The sequence below is a fragment of the Mesoplodon bidens genome, assembly GCF_964165515.1.
Source record: "Mesoplodon bidens genome assembly, chromosome: 15".
In the NCBI taxonomy this organism is placed as follows: domain Eukaryota; kingdom Metazoa; phylum Chordata; class Mammalia; order Artiodactyla; family Ziphiidae; genus Mesoplodon; species Mesoplodon bidens.
The window spans coordinates 22,451,858-22,469,776 of NC_138171.1; positions in this window are offsets into that span (position 1 = coordinate 22,451,858).

Below are 17,919 nucleotides of genomic sequence, written 5' to 3' on the forward strand. Positions count from 1 at the left end.
GATGGTGAGCACCAGCTGTATACAGTTCTCTGTCTCTGGAAACCTCCTCTCCCCTCCTTCCCCCCACCTGGGTCAAAGCCACAACTGAGGGCAGGATGGAGCGTGGGAGGTGAGGCCTGGCCCGCCACAACTAGCAGCAAACCTGTGGCGAGAGCTTTCTCATGCCACAGGATCAGGGGCACCGCCTGCGCCTCACCCAGGGCCCTGGTGGCTCTGGCTCCCACCCACCCTGAGCCCAGCTCATCCTTGGAAAGCAACTGGGAAGCTGACCCATCACAGGCACTCGGTGGGAAATTCCAGACCAGCCCTGTCCTTCCCCAGATGGTTTGCTGTGAGTTGTCTATTCGAAGAACTGGGCTCAGGGCTACAGGGTAAGGTGGAAAAGTGGGCAGGCTCTGGCCTGAGGCTGTGGAGTGGGCTTGGCACCTCTCATGGCACTGCACTTTACAGTTTACACAGAGATGCCCAGTGCCTCAGTGCATCAGCCTGATCTGGCCCTTGCCAACTGCTCAGGCTTCGCTTGTGAGCCCTGGTCCCCTTCCCTCCTAGTCAAGCCTGCTTCCCTGCTGTCACTCCATCACAGAAGCTTATTCCGCCCTGGGGCATCTGCACTGGTCCCCCTGCCTGGAATGCTCTCCAGCCACCAGCCCCTGGCTAAGGCTTACTCTTCCTTCCTCTGCTCAGTCAATATTTACAGAGCATCTACCACGTGCTAGGGTCTGTGCTCTATGCGAGGGATACAGCAGTGAACAAACCAGATCTGGTGTCTGCCTTGGAGTTGCTCACAGCCTGGAGGGGCAGGGAAGAGTGACAGTGTCCTAGGCACAAGCATCGGGGGCTGGTGGGGCCCGGAGGAAGGGGTTCTAACTCAGCACGTGTGTTGGCGTAGGAGGGCTGGTGAAAGAAGGAGGTCATCTATGGCAAGTATAGAAGCCGGAGGAAGCAGTTGCAGGTGAAAATGGGACGAAAGAGAAGGTGTTCTGGGCGGGGGAACAGCATGAGCAAAGACACAGAGGCCAAAAACATGCTGTGTTTGAAACCACTTGATGGACGGGCTGGGGTGAGGGAAGGGAGGCGGGAAGGGAGGCCGAGGGGAGCTCTGAAGATCCTTGAATGCCAGGCTTGGCTTCTCTCCTGGAGGCAGTGGGGAGCCATGGAGAGTTGTGAACAGAGAAGGGCCTGGGGAGACGTGCTGTCACTGAGTGGGGGGCAGATTGAGGGGCAGGGAGAAGCAGTCTGGAGGCCTCTGGGCTGATGGCAACCACAGCTGAGGACCAGCAGAGGTGGAGCCCCCGGCTTACATCGGTGTGTGTGCACGGGCACCTACCTGTGACCCAAGGAGCGAGGCCAAACTGGCCCGAAGGCCTAAGACACAGGACGCCAGGGAAGCCTCCCCAGCCCCATGAGAGTCGAAAGCAGCTGGAAGCAAATGAGCAGGTGCTTCCTCAGAGGCCAGCCTCCGGCAGGGGTGGTCAGCCACCAGCAGGGTCCTCCAGCATCCTTCCACCTCCAGGGAAAGGATGGAGACAGTGGGCAACTGAGCAGGTGGAGCCCAAGTGATGACAAGCCAATGACAGGGTTGACCTCTGAGTGTCGCCACACACACTCACCTTCTGGGGCTGTACGGCCAACTCACAGATGGGAAACGTGCTGTTCAAACATTTTTCTCAGCTGGGAGTCTGGAGACAAAACAGGGGGGTGTCACAGGAGGAAAAGCCCTGTCCACATGAAAATGGGGGAGACACCTGGCTGCCCCCCCAAGAAACTCAGCCATTCATCACATCACTCCCCTCAGGCCACAGTAGAGGCCCAGAGAGAGACAGACACTCTCCCAAGGTCACACAGAGAGTCACCGGCAAGCAGAGCCAGCCCCCCTCCAGCCCAGGCCTCCTTCCGCCATATCTCAGAATGTTTGTGAGAAAGGATAAAAGGAGCCAGGGCCCTTGATCTGCCAGGCCTGGCAGGAGGGCAGAGGGCAGGGCGGAAATCTGCAGCCAGAGCTGTGACCCTACAGATCAGAGGGGCTTAGAAACCTGCTGAGCAGAGAGGAGACAAGTCTGCAACAGGAGGTCTTCAAAGAATGCTTGTAAAAATAATCATCGTCACAACAGCCCACAGTCACCTTGTGCAGAGCTTCCTGGGCAGGGCCCTGTTCTGGGGTCCGTGTGTAGCAAGGTGTTTGTTCTTCACAGCACTACAATGTAGGAGCTATTGTTATCCCCATTGTACCGATGGAGAAAACCGAGGCTCAGCAAGACTATGTGCCACGGCAGGGGAGGGCAGGACCTCAATTTCAAGCCTTCCTGAGTCTGGAGCTCAGGCTCTGCGGTCCTGTCCTGCCCAGACCTTGGATGTCTTTCACATCCAACAGGGAGAGGCAAGACCCACAGAGCCTGACCCAACCTCTGATCCCTCCCACCCTGAGCCTCTGCTTCCACCTCATGGAATGTCTCCATCTCCCACATTTCCCAGGCCTGTTGGGGAGATGGAATGTAGCAGTGTTTTGTGGGAGTACTTGAAAAGTAGATACTAAAGAAGGAGAAAATGCGAATACTATACTCTGCTCTCAAGGAGGGGTGCATAACTCCAGCTGCTGAGGTGTGGGCTGCTCACAGCGACTCTCTTCCTTCCCAAGAGGACAGCATGGGTGGGTGGAGGGGTAACTTTACCTTGGAGAGACCTGACAAACACTGCCTCTGCCAGGTGGTCAAGGTCGACACCAACAGGGATAAGTCACTGTGATAATATGTACCCTTGATATGATGTGGTGAGCATAGCACTTCACCTCTGTTGTCTTCCTCCCCAGAGCCCATAATCCCAGTGTAATCAAGAGAAAAACATCAGACACATTCCAGTAGAAAGATACTCTACAGAATAGCTGACCAGTTCTCCTCAAAACTGTCAAGGTCATCGAAAACAAGGAAAGTCTGAGAAATTGTCATAACCAAGAGGAGCCTAAGGATACACGATGATTAAATGTAATGTGGCATCCTGGGTGGGATCCTGGAACAAAAGAAGAACATTAGGGGAAAACTAAGGAACTCTGAATAAAGTATGGACATTAGTTAATAATAATACATCGATATTGGTTCATTAGTTGTAACAAATGAACCATATTGATGTAAGATGTTAGTTGTAGGGGAAATTGGTTGGGGGGTATATGCCGTATCATGTTCTAGAGCAAAGGACAGAATTTTAGGACAGACAGGAAGCCAAGAGAGCTGTTGCTAAACATTTCCTTTTTTTAAGATTAATTAATTTTTTTTTTTTTTTTTTTTGGCTGCGTCGGATCTTAGTTGCAGCACGCGGGATCTTTCGTTGTGGTGTGCGGGCCTCTGTCTAGTTGTGATGCTCAGGATTCTCTCTACTTGTGGCATGCGGGTTTTTTCTTCTCTAGTTGTGGCACGAGTGCTCCAGAGCGCATGGGCTGTATAGTTTGCAGCACGTGGGCTCTCTATTTGAGGTGCGAGGGCTCAGTAGTTGTGGCGCGTGGGCTTAGTTGCCCCACAGCATGTGGGATCTTAGTTCCCCGGCCAGGGATTGAGCCCGCATCCCCTGCATTGGAAAGCTGATTCTTAACCACTGGGCCACCAGGAAAGTCCCTAAACATTTCCTTTTAAAGCTTGGGAAACTGAGGACTGGGGAATGAAGAGATTCACCCAAGGTCATATGCAAGTTTATGACAGCTTGAACTAGGATCAAGGGTTTTCAATGTCACAAGTGTTTATCAAATGCCTGCTGTATACAAGACACCAGTCTAGGTCCTCATCATGATGAAGGAAGGTTAAGAGGTTCAAAGATTTGTCCATGGGGCTTCCCTGGTGGTGCAGTGGTTGAGAGTCCGCCTGCTGATGCAGGGGACAGGGGTTCGTGCCCCGGTCCGGGAAGATCCCACATGCTGCGGAGTGGCTGGGCCCGTGAGCCATGGCCGCTGAGCCTGCGCGTCCGGAGCCTGTGCTCCGCAACGGGGGAAGCCACAACAGTGAGAGGCCCGCGTACTGCAAAAAAAAAAAAAAAAAAAAAAAAAAAAAAGATTTGTCCATGGGTCAGTACCTCCCCTGAGCCTGGTGTCCAGGGACACAGACCCTGCCCATTGGGGGCTCTCAAACCAGAAGGGGAAACAGGTGCTGAAACACCCTGAGCAGGAGGGCCAGAGAGCTATGAGCTTCCATGTCCAGAAGATGCAGCCCCACCATCTGCAACCCATGTGATCTTGCTAAGCCTCACTGTGCTGCTGGACGAAAAGGAGCTGGTGATGGAACCTTCTCTCAGTGATGCTGAGAGAATCCAATAAGGTGTCAGAGCTGTGGGGCATCCAGCACAGTGCCTTGGGCACTGTAAGCACTCAATAAACAATGATTCTTTTTTTTTATTTTTAAGGGCAGTCTGAGTGCTGGAGAGCTCAGAGAGGGAGCGATTTGTCAATCTGCTTTGGTGGGGATTTCCTGGGGGGCTTCCTAGATGAAGGACATTTGGGTTAGGTCTTGAAGAATGGAAAGGCGTTTGCCAGGCTGAGAGGATGTGGAAGCTGCAGCCCTGGCCTCCAGAGTTCACCAGCTGGTCTGGCAGAGAAAGAGATGCATCGGGCCGCTCTCCAAGGGCATTCCCACTCCAGGGGACTTCCCCATTTTTTAGCCTTGATGCCTCCTTCCCAGCCTCCCTGGGCTTTGGGGTTCACCGTTGCCTGAGTCAAGGACAGAGGCAACAGGGGATGGGCAAGGGCGGGGGCGGGCACCGGAGCTGAACAACTCCAGGACTGTCTGGAAATGAAACCCAGCCCTGCCTCCCACTCACCAGCTGAGTGTCGCTTATACAACTTCCTCCTTCTGTTCCTGCTCAGGAATTACCCGGCCAGGGCTCCGTGCTGGTTGGGGAACTGCCCCAGATGCTGGGCCTGGAGCCTCCTGGGGTCTGCTCTGGTCTCTCAAAGACTCATAGACACTTGGTCTCGTGTCCCATTCCTGCCCTCCAACGTACACTTTCTCCTTCCCCGCTCCGTACATCTGCCCTTGCAGTATCGTCCACCATCTCCCCTCAGCTTGTGCAAACCCCGCTTGCCCTCCTCGGCCCATCCGCCACTCCTCCCGGAAGCCTTCCGCAGGGACCCCTCTTGGTCCTTGTATCCTCTCTACTCATTCATACCTCCTGCATGCCAGGCCCTGTGCCAGGGTCGGGGATGGATGTAGCAGTGAGCAAGACTGAAACGGACCCTGTCCTCTGGAGCTGGGGCCTCTACCCTCTATGTCCTGTGCATCCTGCATGCTTTGTCCACCCCCTGGGTGGGGAATCGGAAGTCTGGTGCAGCCTCTACACAGTGTGGTCTTAGGCAAGTCCCTTCCCCTCTCTGGCCAGCGTTGTTTCCATAGCTGAGGGAAGAGGTTCAATGTCATGTCCAGGGAGCCTTAAGGGACAGGCAGGAGGGATGGAAAGGATCGCCCCCACCCACCCTGCCGACTCCAATACGAAGCTTCCCTCTAAGTGGAACAGGTGAAAGCATACACAGGACTTCAATTCATCAGAATATCTGGGTGGAAACGAACGTGGGGGCCCGGGAAAGGGGACTTACCAGGTGGCCAACATCATGGTTAAGAGCAACGATGGAGACAGGGCTTTGAATCCTGCCTGGATAGCTCTGTGGCCTTTGGCAAGGCACTTGACCCCTCTCACCCTCACTGGTCTATCTGTAAACTGGGGATAACTGTACACATCTCCTTTGGTTGTTCAGTGATCAGCGTGACACACACGTGCTAGACGCTCAGTAAATGGATATTGTTGTTGTTGTTATTATTATTTCTGGTGTAGCCAACTTAAAGTTCCATTAGAAAAGCGGAAAACTGTGACAGTCTTAAAATTAACAATGTACATCTATATGTTTTGCCCTGGAAAGAGTTCATGCTATACTAGTAAATGTAAATGTTATAGTATTAACACTGTAATCCCATTTCTGTTTTTAAAAAAATGTGGGAGTAGGGCTTCCCTGGTGGCGCAGTGGTTGAGAGTCCACCTGCCGATGCAGGGGACGCGGGTTCGTGCCCCGGTCCGGGAAGATCCCACATGCCGCGGAGCGGCTGGGCCCGTGAGCCATGGCCGCTGAGCCTGCGCGTCCGGAGCCTGTGCTCCGCAACGGGAGAGGCCACAGCAGTGAGAGGCCCGCATACCGCAAAAAAAAAAAATGTGGGAGTAGGGAAAACAAAAGCAATAAACACTACCATGTTTCTAGCAGTTGTCCCAGGGAAGTGGGGAGGGGGAGACTCACAGATGAGCTTAATAGTTTTTTCTTTTGTGCTTGTCTTTATTCTTTAAGTTTTTGAAAATGAGGTCATGATACGGGGGCAATAGAAAGGGATAGAGATTATTTGTGACTCTGATCTGCTCCCTAACTGCTCTGGAGGCCCAATGCAAGGCCTGGTCATGGACTCCGCAGCTCAGGGCTCCCGGGGGGCCAAAGTCCACGAGGGTGAGCTGGCCATGCACTTGGCCACCAACCCTCACCCCACCCCCTGCCCCAGGTGCCTCTGCCTGGGATCCTGGCCCTGCCTGATGAGAAAGAGAGAGACTCCCAGGGGAAGTGCCCACTTCTCTTCCATGACATCCTGGGGCTCTGCTCTTCCCCTTTCCCTCAACCTTGGCTCACCCTGTTTACGTCCGCACACTCTTCCAGGATGCGGCAGAGGCAGGTAATGAGGAGGGGGGCTCCTCTGCCTGGGGCCTGGCTTTGGGGCCGAAGACACAGCCAGTAGTAGCCCAGGAGGAGCCCACAGTCTGGTGGCTCCCGCTCGACTTTATCTTAGTCGGGTTCTCCCAAAGCAGAGCCTGAGACCAGTACTCATTAGGGAAGTGATCCCAGAAGCTGCAGTGAGGGGACAGGAAGAGACAGGGGAGGAGAGAGGCCAGTAAAGGAGGCTTATCCAGGTCACTGCCAGAGGCGACGGGAGCTCCATTCCTCTGGGACCTCAAATGAGTTTCAACATGCCTCCCACAAATGCCCATCCTACGGGGCCTTTGGTCCCAACTCCTGACCCTCTTTGGCTTCGGGATTCCCGCAGGGCTGTTGACTCCCTCACATTCCATAACCAAGCCTGCTCCCTGCCCCCAGAGAGCCAGAGGGAGACGATCTGAGAAGGGACCACCCACCCAGCCTCACCCCAGTCCCCCTCCCACAGCCTGGCCTCTCTCTAGAGCTTGGGGTCCATCTGTCCGTCATCCTCCAGACCTTTCCCCAGGACACTCTCCCAACCCCCATTCTGGCATCCTGGATACTCTACTTACCCTAAGCAGAGCACGCCCTCTGTTCCCTGAGGCCGGCCCCCATCCTGGGTCCCCAGCTTAGGAATAGCTCTTCCACCTTCTCAGAAACGCAGCACCCTCAGCCTCCCCAGACACCCACACACCCAAGACGGACTACCTCTACCACGCCCTCCTTAACCGCCCCGTCCGTGGGTCCCTCCGCCATGCTCAGGTGGGGCCTGGTGCATCCAGACACCAGCCTGGCCTCCTCCGGATCTCCCGGCCTCTGGTCTCCCCATCCCTGACTCAAGCGCTAACAGCCTTTATGTTCCTCTTTCCAGGACACAGCTCTGGTCCTTCAGGGGCTCCCCTGTGGCCTCAGGCCAAAGCCCATAAAGAAGGCCACCGAGGGCGGGATGGACAGCCTCTCCACTGCTGTCTGCATCTTCCCCCAGGGCTGAATTCCTGGTCACTCCCCACCAGCAGCACTGTCTCACCTTTGCTCTTTGCTCCACTTGGGATGTACCTCTCCCCACCTCTCCTCCCTGGTTAATCCTGTACATCCTTTGGCCCCTCCGCTGACCCCCCCCACCCCCCCATCCCCAGTCTGGGTCAAAGCTTCATGGACGCATTCTCACAAGGAATGTCAATTTTACCCATCCATTTCCCCCACTGCAGGCCAAGAACTCCAAGGGCGTATAGTTTGGACCTGGGTCATCCTTGTGCCACAGCACTGCCCCCACCAGGGCTTGACACTGAATAGGCCCCATGCTTGTTGGGACAGGAATCTCAGGCCTGGATTCCCCAGGTCCACTGGAACAGTGCAAGGCCAGTCCCAGCCCCTGCCTGAGGCTAGCACATTCAATCAGTCTTCCAGAACAAGAACTGAGTCAGCCACCCTGCCCCAGGACACAGCCTGCGTCTGGCCTCACCTTCTCCCCACACCCCTGCTGGCTCAGGGAGGGACTCAGGGGGTTTGGGATCCTAGCAGGAGCCAGGAAGGAAGCCAGCCCCTGTGCTGGCCCAGGCCTCAGCGCCCCCTGGGACCATGGTCCCTGGCTGAGACCTCTCCCATGCAGATGGTTGGATCTGGGGAAGTCACCTCCCCCCAACCCCAATTTGAACCAGGCCTCTTGCTGCCTCTTGCGATTTGTGGTCTATCCTCGACTTTCACCACAGCTACCTCCCAATAATTAAACATATTTAATCATCCAATAGGTAAACAAGCTCCCTGGCCCCTTGAGCTAGCTCCCCTGCTGTCTTCTCATTCCTGGAGGTCCTGGAATCTGTGTTTCTAGAACCTTGGTGCCATTTGACTCAGTTCAACTCAGCAAACACTGTGGAGCACTGTGTGCAGCAGGTGATAGGGCCAGCCTCCCTCCCGCCTGCACCTTGGGCCAGGGTGAGGGGGAGGAGTCCATCACCAGCCAGACCCCTCTACCTGCCAGGCACAGGAAACTGAAGGCCCAGAGAGGGTGAGAAACTTCCCCAAGGTCACAGAGCCCAGGGGTGGAGATCTGGTTAAGGTCTTGGGAGTTGATGAAATATTTACCATCTTGTGGGTACACACTGGCTGATAAAATACACACAGCTCCCACCTTCGTGAAGTTCACAGGTTGGTGTGAGGGGTGGTGGATAAACCAGAGAACAAACCTGTTGATTCAGAAAGGCAGACTGTGCTACCTGCTAGGATGGGAGGAAGCCCGGGATGTGATGGGGAAGAGTGGGGACCACTGAGGACAGGAGGTCAGGGAGGGCTTCTCGGAGGAAAGGAATTTTAGCTGAAGTTTGAAGGATAAAAAGAGTGGCCATACAAGGATCTGGGGGGAAGAGCTTTCAGGCAAAATCCCTGAGGTGAGAACGGGCTTCTCTGGGTGGAACAGTGGTGCGGTGGGGGCAATGGTGGGAGAGAATAGTGGGAGGTGAAGCTGGAGCCTGGAGCAGGGCCTGGAGCCTCCTGGGCTGTGGTGAGAGCCTTGAACTTTACTTAAATGCACTGGGAAGCCTGTAGATGTTAAGCAAGAGGGGTGACAAGATTTGATGTATGTTTTTGAAATATCCCTCTGGCAGCTGCCTGGAGGGGGATTAAAGGGGGGCAGGTAGAAGCAGGGAGGTCAGCAAGGAGGCTGGGACACCTCCAGGAGGGGGTGAAGGAGGCTTAGCCCGGGCAGGGGAGGTGGCGGGGAGAGCATGATTCAAGTGCATTTGAAGGAAGCACCCACCGTCCTTGCTTGGATCGGGAGCGTGGGAGCGCACAGAGGGCGGAATCGAGATTAATTCCCAGGCTTTTGGTTTGAGTGGAGGGAGTTGCCATTTGCTGAGATGGGTAGGAGCCCACTGAGGGCAAAAAGTCACGAGTTCAGTTTTGGCTGAATTATGTTGGAGAAACCTTTTAGGTATCCATGGTAATGCTGAAAAAATTAATACTTCAGCCAATACTTATTGAACACAGTCTGCATCAGACACATTTAATCCCTTCATCAACCCCTCAGAATAGGTGCCATTATTATGCCCATTTCACTGATGAGGAAACTGAGGCTTGGAGTAGGATGTTGTATATAGGATGAGAAGAAAGCCAGGCAGAGCCCCAAGGAGTGCTCACATCTAAAAGACTGCAGGAGGAGGCCTCCGAAGGGAGTTCTGGGCTTCCTGGAAGGGGGTTCTCCTGGGTCAGCCTGATGTCACCAGGGGTCACATAAGAGAAGGCAGGGACAACAAAGTCTCCAGGGTACTGAGCCACAGAGCAGCTAGAGCTGCCCCTGGGCAGCACGGTGGCCAAGGAGTCGGGTGGGGGATGGCAGGATCACAAGAGGTCAGGAAGGAATGGGAGGGGAGGAGGTGGACAGAGCAAGTGTCCCCACACTTTCCAGCATCTAAGCCTGGCTGGGAAGGGCAGAGAGAGACGGGAGCAGCTAACAGGGGTCTGAGGGTCCTGGGATGCTGCCCCGGTCATCTGGGTTCAGGAACTCCAGCCATTTGCCAGAGAGATGGAGACCTCAGAATACCTTCCTTTTTGATACTGTCCAGCCAGTGGTGCGCCTCAGTCCTGTGTTAGCACGGAGAGCTCTCTCCCGCCTGCAGCAATTCTCCAGTGGACCGAGGACAGGGCATGGGGTCAGGGGAGGCAAGAGTGACTCACTTTCACCTCTCTCAACCCCGGCCGTTCCCACACAAACCGGGACTTGGTCGGAGCCGAGAGGTCTGTAGGGCGTGGCGCCCTGATGCTCCCCGGGGGCTGTGGGCCTGTAGGAGACCAGGAGGGCCAAGGCCTCAAATGCCAGAACAAGAAGTCTCTCCTGGCTGCTGGACCAGGTGCCCTCCATGCTCAGAAACTAACATCAACACTTTCCCCCCCTCAGAAGTCCAGAGTGGGGTGACCACGACCCTCAGCTGAGGGAGCCATCCCCCGCAAGTGTGCTCTGGGGAGACTTAGGCCCACAGTGGGGAAGGGGCTTGCCTAATGCCTCTTTCCGTTCGTCATCTCCTCCTTCATCAGTGCCACCAGATGTTAATCCTCTGGCATTGTCACCTCCCCCTGGAAGCCTTCCTTGACTCTCCTCCATCCCCAAAGCCCCTCAGGCATAACATCACCAGGTTTGCCACAGTCTGTCGGATTGTCTGTGTGTCCATCTGGCCCCACAGACTGAAGGCAGAGGCCACATCTGATCCATCTTGGTGTCCCCAGTGCCCAGCTCAGGGTCTGGACAGAGCGAAGGTGTGGGTGTGTTTGTTGAATGGATCTCATCTGAACTGAACTGAACTGATTGTTGGACAGGCCTTGATCCTTCTCTGGCTCCCGGGCAGAGAACTACATTGCAGGTTAAGCATCTCTACCAAGCGGCTGTGTAGATGCACAGTGCCCCTGAATGATAGGAAACCAAAAGGGACATCAGGCTTCCCGTCCTCATTTTCCAGAGGAGGAAGCTGAAGCTCAGAGCAATGAAGGCACAATCCACGGGCTGGCGATCAGAGTGGATGAATCACACTCAGATGGCCTTGGCCCTGTTCCACGGCTCCCCTCCCGGAAATGTTAAAGCTTAGGTTTCCTCATCGGCAAAACCAGGCTGGACACAGCAGTCTCTGAATGCTCAGCCACGGTCCAGTTCTATGAACTCACAGGCGCCACAGTGGGGGGAGGAGGGATCACTTAAGAGGCTGTTTATCATCTTGTTGTACCCCCTTGAGCTCTTGGAGCAAAACATTCCCAAGAAGCAGGGTGATTCATTCACGGCACCATTTGCCAGGTCCAGAGAAAAGGCAGACCATGAAATACATTCTGCAACTTTTAAAGAGGAGACAAAGAAATTTCAAGATGAAGTTTCTCTTTAGTGGACAGAAACCAAGCTGGGACATATATATTTTTCCTCCCAGAGATTCAAGTTTTGGGGGGAAGAAACTATCATGGTTTGAGCCAAATTCTCCCAAAATGCAAGGTGGTAAACTTAACGAACACCAGGGACAACATTGCTTCATAAACAGCGCGATGGACTGAACCTGACAACAGCCGCTCTTAGGGTTGACTGATTGGTTGTGGGTTAAAACCAAATCAGATTGGCTGTTTTTGTTGTTCTTGGTGCTAATCCATTCCAGAACTCTGACTGTCAAGGGGAAGATGAGAAACTCATGCTTGCTGCTCTTAAATTAAGCAGAGGGGAGCTTGCTGCATGTGTTGGAGAGTTTGGACATCTTGCAACCCAGGAAGACATGGAGGGAGGTAACAGGTGAGTCTGGTAAGGGGACCGAGGGGGGAGCAGGGTTTAACTGCAGGGAGACTGAATGGTGAGCTTCCACCCCTCACAGAAAACCACGGGAACTACTCCAGCAGTGCTAAGACAGACGGAGAACTCGATCTCTCATTTTGAAGTCACAGGATCTCTACGCCCCGAGTGTGGGTCTCTTACAATATGAATGTTATACGCAACTCTTTAAAAATTGTACTTTTCGCTCCCAAGCCCCCGCTGGGCAGAAGTGGAAGTGAACTTGACCACTTTGCCCAAGCGAGGATGCGTGATGCACTAAGAAAGTTCCAGAAATTTGGGTTCTCGTTTGATTCCGATGCCAAAGAGCTAAGTGGCCTCTCTGGGACTCAGTTTCCCCATCTGTAAAATCACGGGGCAGAGAATGGGTAGAGGAGACCCCAGAGGCATGGGCTTTGGGGTCATACTACCTGGGTTCTAACCTCATTTTTCTAGCTGTGTGTTCTGAGGCAAGTTACTTAAACCTCCTGAGCCTCAATTTTCTCATCTGTAAAGCAGAGACAATAACATCTACCTATGGGAATTGCTGACAAGTTAAATAACATGTGTACAAAGCACATAGCTTAGTGCTAGGCCCACAGGAAAATTTTTTATTAAGGTGTGATTTACACAGAGTGAAATGCTCAGATCTTAAGCATTCAATTTTGATGATTGCATATCAAGATACAGGACATTTCAATCAGCCCAGAAAGTTTTCTCATGCCCCTTCCTAGGCAATCCCTCTCCCAGAAACAACCACTGATCTGATCTCTATCACCACAGGTTAGTTTTGCCCGTTTTAGAATTCCATATGAATAGAACCAGACAGTATATATTGTATTTGTGTGTTTGTGGGTATGTCTGGCTTCGTTCCCTCAACATAACAGTTTTGAGATTCATTCATATTATCGTGTGTATGAGTAGGATGCGTCCGTTATGGTGTGCAGTATTTCACTGTATAAACGCACTACAGCTCATCCACTCTGCTGTTGATGAGCATCTGGGCTATGTCCAGTTTTTGCCTATTGTGAGGAAAGCTGCTATGAACCTTCTAGCTAGAATTTAGTCAAGACTTTCAAGGAGAAATATTTTCTTTTCTCTTGGGGAAATACCTAGGAGTGGAATGCTGGGTCATAGGGTAGATATATATTGTACTTTTTAAAGAAACTCCCAAATGGTCTTCTAAAGTGGTGGTACCATTTTACACTTCCACCAGCGATGTATGAGCATTTCAGTCATTCCATACCCTGCCCAACATTTGGTGTGGTCAGTCTTTTCAATTTTAGTCATTCTGGTATCACACTGTGGTATTAATTTGCATTGCCCCATGACTAATGAACTCCTGTCATGTGCTTACTTAGTTTTTAAAGGTAGTTCCTCTCCCCTTCGTTGCCATGGAGCTTTCAACCTCCATGATTTGAAGGACTGTTGAACATATAAGGAAGGGAAAAACTGATGACAAAATCTACTAGAAATGTAAAGAGCTCTACAAAATCAAACATGAGCTCAGCCCTGGAACCCTCCCATTGACTTGGGTTTCCCAGGACTGGGGAGCTAAGGACTCGTTTTGTCTTCCAACGAACGAGTTGGGGGGCAAGATCATGGCTGACTTGAGGTCAGAATGTTTTAATGATAAACTTGTCCCTGATTGAATAATCATTTTCACTGCTGTCATTTACATAAACTGCCTGCTATGCTCCAGGTACCTTATATATACACAGTATATATATTTTTACAATAGCCCTGCAAGGTTGTTGTATGATCTCTATTTGGTGGACTCTGAACATCAAAGATGTGAATTTTTTTGCCTAACACCACACAGCTACATCTCCTTGAGATCCAGATTCAAAATGAGACTGTCTGGATCCAATATTTCCTTCAAGTTGCCTTTTATTCAGCTATAAAAAGGAATGAAGTGCTGATACATGCTACAACATGAACCTCAGAAGCATCATGCTAAGTGAAAGAAGTCAGACGTAAAAGGTCATGTACTGTGTGATTCCAGTTATACCAAATATCCAGAACAGGTAAATCTCCCTAGAGACAGGTAGTGAATTGGGGCTGGGGCTGTGGGGAGAGGGGAATGAGGAGAAACCGCTTAATGGGCATGGGGTTTTATCTTGGGGTGACAAAAGTGGTTTGGAACTAGATGGAGATGGTGGTTGCACAACACTAATAAATGTTTTAAATGCCAGTGAATTGTATACTTTAACATGGTTAACTTTATTTATGTGAATTTCACCTCAATAAGATTAAAAAAGCAAACAGTTCACCCTGCAGCCTCTTCCTCATTAATGAGCATAATTTTACCATTAATGATTTAGTCCTCTGGTTAGTAAAGCCCCCAGCACCTGGGCCCAAGCTCTTCTTTCCCAGAGAACCCCCTCCCCGCTTGAGAATTCCAGGGAGGAAAGAGCAGCATGACCCAGAGTGGGCCGTGGAGTCAGCCTGCCTGAGTTCAATTCTAGGCACCTCCATGTCCTCACCTTAAAATGTGGGTGCTAATGCTACAACCTCATGGAGTTGTTGTGAGGATGTACGGACATCAGACATGTAAAGTGTCTGGGCACACCTAATGTTTATTCTCTACTAAGCTGTATTGTCAGGGCTGGCCAGCTTCTCCTACTATCACCTGTGCTGCAAATAGTTACTGAGCACCTGCTATGTGCCAGGCAATTTTCTAGCCTCGGGGATTCATCTATAAGCAAGAACAGCAATAAAATTCCTTTCTTCTTGGAGCTAACATTCCAATCGGGGTATAAGATAATAAATAAAGTAAAATACATATGTTAAATAGTGGTAGATACTAAGGAGAAAACATAAAGGGTGAAGGATAAGAAGTTTGGGGGAAAGTTTAGAATTTTATTTATTTTTTTAAAGATTTATTTATTTGGCCGTTCCGGGTCTTAGTTGCGGCATGTGGGATGTTTTTAGTTGTTGCATGCGAACTCTTAGTTGCCGCATGTGGGATCTAGTCCCCTGACCAGGGATCGAACCCGGGCCCCCTGCACTGGGAGCGGACCACCAGACCACCAGGGAAGTCCCAAAAGGTTAGAATGTCAAATTAGGTGGCCAGAGGTTTCCCTGAGTGATGTTCTGAGGGTGATGAGGTGTTTTCATTTCCTCTTGCTGCTGTAGCGAATTACCGCAAACTTGGAGGCTTAGAACAACACAAATGTAGTATTTCACGTTTCTTGAGGTCAGGAGTCCAAAATGGGTCTCACTGGGCTGAAATCAAGGTCCTGGCGGAGCTGCTTTCTTCTGGAGGCTCCAGGGGAGAGCTCATGCCTTGCCTTTGCACTTCTAGAGACTGCCCACACTCCTCGGCTCATGGACCCACATCATTCCAACCTCCGCGGCCCTTATCACATCTCCTTCTCTTTGACTTTCCTCCCTCCCCCTTTTCCTTATAAAGACCCTTGTGATTATGCTGGGCCCACCTGGACAATCCAAAATAATCTCCCCATCTCAAAATCCTTAATCACACCTGCAAAGTCCCTTTTGCCATGTAAGGTGACACAGTCACAGGTCCTGGGGATTAGGATGTGGACATCTTTGAGGAAGCCATTATTCTGTCCACCACATGAGGCACAGTATCCAAAGGACAGCAAGTTCAAAGGCCCTGAGGCAGGGCTTGCCAGACTTGCCTGAGGAAGATGGAGATCAATGAGGATGCAGTAGAGTGGGCAAGGGGGGGAGTGGTATCTCACGAGGTCAGACAGGTGAAGAAGGTAAAATGGCTCTTACAGGCCCTTATGGGTCCCAGTGAAGACTTTGACCTTTACCTGAGTGAGATGGGATCAGGTGAGGGATGTAATCTTATGGGTTTTAAGGATGCCCCTGGCCGCTGTGTCTAGAACAGACTAACCATGAGCAGGCTGCTGCAATATCCATGAGATGATGGTGGCTGGACTGTGGTAGTACAGAGAAGTGGTAAGATGGGTCTCATTCTGGATTTTGAAGGTCAAGTTGCAAGGAACCACTTAAGGATCAAAAGTGGAGTGTCACAGAAAGAGGGGAGTCAAGGATGACTCCAAGGCTTTTGGCCTGAACGACTGAAAGGATTAAGATGCCCTTTAAGAAGGGGAAGACCTGGGACGTCCCTGGTGGCGCAGTGGTTAAGAATCTGCCTGCCAATGCAGAGAACATGAGTTCAATCCCTGGTCTGGGAAGATCGGGAAGATCCCACATGCCGCAGAGCAACTAAGCCCATGCACCACAACTACTGAGCCTGCGCTCTAGAGCCCACGTGCCACAACTACTGAAGCCCGCGCGCCTAGAGCCTGTGTTCGGCAACAAGAGAAGTCACCGCAGTGAGAAGCCCGCGCACCACAACGAAGAGTAGCCTCCACTCGCCGCAACTAGAGAAAAGCTCACGTGCAGCCACGAAGACCCAATGCAGCCAAAAATAAATAAATTTTTTAAAAAAGAAGGGGAAGACCACAAAAATCAGACTTGGGGCTGCTGGTGTCAGGACTTTACTGTGAGATGCCTGTTGGGTATCCAAATGGAGATACCGAGTAGGAAGTCAGATATATATGAGTCTGGAGTTTAGGAGAGGGGTCTGGTGGGATTTCTTTGGGAGACATAGGCATGTTGGTGGTATTTAAAGCCATGGGCCTGGATGAGATCTCCCAGGGAATGCAGGCAGAGAGATCAAGGACTGAGACCTGGGCCCCCTTTGATGAGGAGGAACCAGTGATGTAGGAGGAAAACCAGGCGAGGGTGGGGTCCTGGAAGCCAGGAGTGCCAAATGCTGCAAACTCTGTCCAAGCAAGTGTGGAGTGAGGGGTTGGTAGAGCAGAGGGTGACCACCTTTACTTTCCTAGGGCTGTTCTCTGGCAAACAGCCTCTACAGGAGACAATTTAAGGGAGTCAGACCTACGGAGGCGGCCCTGCTCCTGTGATTCCAGAGCTGTCTCCCCTCCCGTTAGCTGGACGGGTCTGCTCTAGAGGTCTGGCCCCTACTCTCCCAGCATAATTCCCCTCCGGTCTCAGCTCCAGCTGGGCCCTTAAGACTCAGCTCAGTTACTCTACTCTGCCAGGAGGCTGTGTTGCCTGCCTCAAGGCCAAGCTGGGGGCCCCCACCCAGCTCCCACAGCACCCACTGCTCCCTCGCTGGACAGCCCTCCACACCCAGGCTGTGTACACGTCTCAGTCTCCCACTGGGCCAGGCTCACTTTGGGCTTCTGGGAGCCCTCCTTATTTCTGCGTCCCCTGCCCTAGCGTGGCATAAGGCATCTAAGAGACTCTGAGTAAATGTCTGTGAACAGAAACACTCAGCAGAAGCCCCTTCCGCTAGGATCTGGCTGTGCCTGGCCCTTTGTTGTGCAGGCACTCCAGTCCCCGGGCTCCTCCTGAAACCTGGGGTGCTGGGATCCTGCCAGGCCCTCCGTGGCGGGCTGGCCCCTCACAGCACCAGCCTGCTGACACTCACTGAATATTTGTTAAATGTCGAAAAAAGGGCCAAGGACTGGGCCCAAGTCCGAGTTCTGGCATTCTCAAGTCGTCAGGACTTCAGTCTCCTGTCTCTAAAAGGGAGATGACACACGCTCATCCGTGAAGTTCCACTTCATCAGTTGTGACAACATTTGGGAAAGTGTTCGGCAAACTGTAAACCAACCAGGCGTTCAGAGGTACCATAGATCAAGGCTTCTCCTTGGTGGCTGATTCAGGGCACGTGACAGGACCTGTGTGACCCACCCCATGCCAGGTAAGGCCTCCAACTCAGTTTTCCTCAAGCTGCTTTGAAGACAAGCAGCGTCTTCCTCAGGCAGCAGGAACCAGGGACTGAGAGGGGCCCGGCCCCGGTGGAAACTCTGACACACACACGGACGTTCACCGCATTTCCAGTGACTAAGGGCCACACGAAGCAGTTGGCTGGACCCTTCCTAAAATTCGTCCTGGAGCTGCTCTGACCAGATGGCCCCCGCTCTGGCCATCCCCGGCCCCACTG